Genomic DNA, 3882 nt, shown 5'->3' with positions numbered 1-3882 from the left:
GGTCCCCGCCCTTTCCGGGCTGCGCTGTGCGCTTGGGGAGACCTGTGGGTGTCTGCGGGCATGGACGAGGCGTTCCGGAGCTCGGGCCCAGGGTGAGTACGTGCTCTCCCACCTCGGGGCTGTCCCGAACTGCGGTTCCCAGCCGGGGGCAGGAGCAGCCGTGCCGGGGCTGTGCCGGCAGCTCAGGGCTGCCCCGCCTTGGGGCCTATCCCGCGGCAAAGTGTGACATGGCAGAGAAGGGAGTCGAGGGTGCTCTGGAACTTGGAGCCTACACCAGTGTTTTCCAAACATACTCGCAGGGGTTCAGCTGCGGGGAGGCTGCAGAGAAGGCTGCCCGGCACTGCTCCCCAAAATGGACCCTCCCCGAATGGGGTCTCGCAGAGGATGGAGCAATTGCAGCCACCGGGTCATTGCTGTGAAATTCGGTCAGTCTGGGGAAGGCTTTCCTGACTGTCCCTGTCTCCGAGCCAGCTGTGCCTTGTCCAGCGGCCCTGCCTGGGCAGCCCGGCTCGGCACGGCTGGGTCCCTGCTCCCAGGCTCACCGGAGGGAGGCAGAGCCACCAAAGGAAGGGGCAGGTGGGGCCTGCAGCCACGGCAGGGGGAGGAAGAGGAGGCAAAGCCTCTACACCCGCCCTGGGCCCAGGAGAAGCTTCTGAGAGGCAGCGGGGGCTCGTGTTTGTCCAGAAAGCTCAGGAGCTCCAGGGAGACTCAGGGGGCTGCCCCGGCCCCTGCAGCACTGCGAGAAAAGGGGCAGGTGAGGGTGCACAGGGGTCGGCTGCAGTCCTTAGAAGCACGGTCAGCTTTCAGCACTGCGTTGTGCTGCCTGCAGGGACCTGTGGTGTGCATTGGGAGCTCCTGCTGGGGCAAAAGCTTTGTCTTCCAAGGGGCAAAGCTGCAGCCTCTTCCTCACCAGGGACTGCCTCCATACAGGAAGCAGCACAGGGGACTGGCCGAGGGGCTCAGCCCGGGCACGGCCCCAGCAGGAGCAGCCCTGGGCACACTGGCACAGGAGGATGAGCCCAGGTGAGGAGCACGGCCCCAGCGTGGCACCAAGAGAGGCTGGCACAGGAGGATGAGCCCAGGTGAGTGCTGTGACCTGGGCAGCTTTGGGGAAGGTTGCGGGATCAGGCAGGAAGGAAGGAATGCCCCGATTCACATGACCTGAGGAAGCTGTGCCGGGCTATGGCTGAGGGGAACGCGCTGTGCTGGTTCTGGTGCTGGCCCTGCTGTGGGCCCCTCTGGGGCTGGCAGCAGGCTGCAGCAGGGCCAGGGTCACGGCTGTGCCTCTGCACTGTGCTTGGCTGTTCCTTGGGAAGAACATGGTTGTGCTGTGGTTTCTGGTTGTGTGGCCTGTCCTGTCCTGGCGTGGTTTGGGGCTGCACTGGCAGTGCTCCTGGACAGGGCCCTGGCTGCAGGGGGGCTGGGACAGGAACTGGGGCTGGGATTCAGCTGTGCCTGACAATGGTGGGAGCCGTCACTGTGAAGGGAGCAGGGAGAAGGGGCTGCACCAGAGCTGCCCGGGGGTGGCTTCTCCTCACACCATCAGCAGCCACCCAGGGCTGCTGCTGCTTTGGCTTCTGGTCCCAGACGGGCTGGGGACGATCCTGCCCCGCTCCCCCTCCCGGGGGACTTCTGGTTGTTCTGGGCCCTTCGTGTCCGGTGTCATTTGCTCCTTAGTGCTGGCCTTGGCTCGGCGTTGTTTGAGGGACGTGCCCTGAGGCGTGTTCAGGCTGGGATCGGGGTCGTGCTGTGCCTGGCCCAGTGGTGTTTGTCAGGATGGGCAGCACAGTCTGTGGTTCCCCAGTCCTGCTCTGGGGCAGGGTGAGGGTGGCTGGGGGAAGGTGCTGGGCCAGGCCAGGCTCAGCCCCAGGCTCTGTTCCCACAGTGCCCCTCACTGAGCAGGGGGCTTGCAGCAATCTGTGCCTCCTCCTCTGCTCTTCTGGGCAGAAACGTGCAATTTTGGGGCTGAGCCCTGAGCTCTCCCGTTGAGATTTCTGCCTCCCTGTCCTCGGTGCACGGTCTGTGCCCAAAGCAGGGGCAGCAGGGAGGGAAGGGCTGCCCCTGCCTGGGAGGGGAGACGGGCATCTCGTGTGGGGCTGTGCTGCGCACCCCGGGCATGCTGAGTGACCCCCTTTGTGCAGAGACAGAGGAGACGCTGCTGCACCACGTCCCTGCAGAGCCCCCGCCTCCCTTCTGCTCTCAGGGCTGGGACTGGGAGCCGCCTCCGTGCAGACAGAGAGTGGCCCCTGGTCTGGATTCGCTCAGAGCTGCTCAGAGCTCCTGATGAGGGACATGCACGCCTGCACCTGGCTGGGAATCCGGGGTGCACCAGTTCCAGATCCAGCCACGAGAGGTTCCTGCTGCAGCTGCAGGTGAGCTCAGCTCTTGCTCAGGGACTGTGGTGGTTTGACCAGGAAGAAGTGGGAATTCTGGGATGCTGTGGTCAAACCAATGGATGCTCGGAGTTTGATATTGGCACCTGGTGTGGCCAGTGGGGTCTGGACACACCTCCGAGAATACACAGGGGTTAAAAGCAGAGCTTCGGCCCTGGGAGTTTCTCTTGGGATGTTGAGGCGAAGAGGTCAGATCTCCCTCCCCTGTCCAGCCGCTGCTGCTGAGCGGGGGAGGGGCAGCCATTCGGTAGGCCTGAGCCTGGACAGAGATGGGGGTGAGGAGGCCCTTGAGGATGGAAGGGTGGAAGAGCCCAGGGAGACATTGGGCAGCCATTCCCCCCCCCCCAGGAGAGAGAGAGGGAGAGTCGGCGACGACGAACCGGCCCAGGAGGAGAAGGGGGGGAAGTGCCGGCAGGCCGGAGCAGCAGCGAGTGTGGGAGTGCCGCAGCTCCGGGACAGATAGAGACTGAAGTTTTAACCCCTTTCTTTCATGACTGGGACCTCGCAAAAATGCTGATCCTCCTCAGAGCTGAATAAGAAGGGAGATAAGAGATGAGATGAGACAAGGACCTGGCCCGAAAGATGTGGAGACGATTGACTGAGTGGGGAGAGATGATTGGAGTGGCCTTTTGGCTGGACTTTTCTTGTGTGGCCATAGACTCAGTTTGTTCCTGTGACACAGAGACTGCACTTGGGGGGAAGCAGTGCCTCAGAACCAGGAGGGTTCATTGTGGGGACCCCTCGGCCCCAGGGGGTTGGAAAAATATGGGGGGGACAGATGTCCCAAAGCAGAGACTGTGCCTTTTTGGAGTGAGACAAGGCATCCTTAAAAGACAACCCTAAAAGCAGCTCTGGTCCATGCACAGTGGTGAGAGCACTGGGCATGGAGGGAAGACGTCACAAGCGGCAAAAGGACTTTTTCCGGGCGGTGCCGAAGTGGCATTGGAAGCACACGAGGTTTCAGCGTCTTTCCAGGGGAAGCCTATGGTGCGAGAAGGACTCCTCTCTTCTTCATGAACTGAAGTTTGAGTATACTAAAGGGTAGTGCCAGGCTGGGCAGTTGGTGATTTGGGAGAATGTATCGGATTGGGAAATTCTAGTGGTGGGGAGGAGGAAGGTGTTTTTTGTAAGGTTTTCAATTTTTTTTTCCTTATAGTTTTTCCTATTTTTTGTTTTTCCTGTCGTTTAGGTAATAAAGTTTTCTTTATGTTTAAGCTGGAGCCTGTTTTGCTTATTCCTGGTAGCATCTCACAGCAGACACCAGGGAGAGGGGATTTTCATGGGGGCACTGGCTCTGTGCCAGGCCTAAACCATGACAGGGACGCCTGTGCCTGTGCCAGCTCCAGCTGATGGACACCGGACAAGAGCTGTTCCTGGTGCCCACGGCTCCTGCTGATGGACCCCTGCTGACTTATTGCTCAGGAAATCTGAGGGCCCAGGTGATGTCTGTTCCTTCTGCAAGTTTCACTTGCAGGTGTTACACAACAAC

General features: G+C 60.9%; 1 long non-coding RNA gene across 2 annotated transcripts; it reads left to right on the top strand.

Moving 5' to 3' along the window:
- Window positions 1-431: 431 nt before the first annotated feature.
- Window positions 432-3607, top strand: LOC141729199 (uncharacterized). 2 transcript variants are annotated; one of them, XR_012580540.1, is made up of 3 exons: window positions 432-754; window positions 931-1082; window positions 2142-3607. It is a non-coding gene; the product is annotated as an uncharacterized LOC141729199 (long non-coding RNA). The 2 variants fall into 2 exon arrangements; XR_012580541.1 differs by having other exon boundaries at window positions 914-1082.
- The last annotated feature ends 275 nt before the right edge of the window (window positions 3608-3882 follow it).

Source organism: Zonotrichia albicollis, chromosome 5 (genome assembly GCF_047830755.1).
Source record: "Zonotrichia albicollis isolate bZonAlb1 chromosome 5, bZonAlb1.hap1, whole genome shotgun sequence".
Lineage (NCBI taxonomy): Eukaryota > Metazoa > Chordata > Aves > Passeriformes > Passerellidae > Zonotrichia > Zonotrichia albicollis.
The sequence above is the reverse complement of the archived record's forward strand: the minus strand, read 5'-3'. Positions and strand labels throughout refer to the sequence as shown.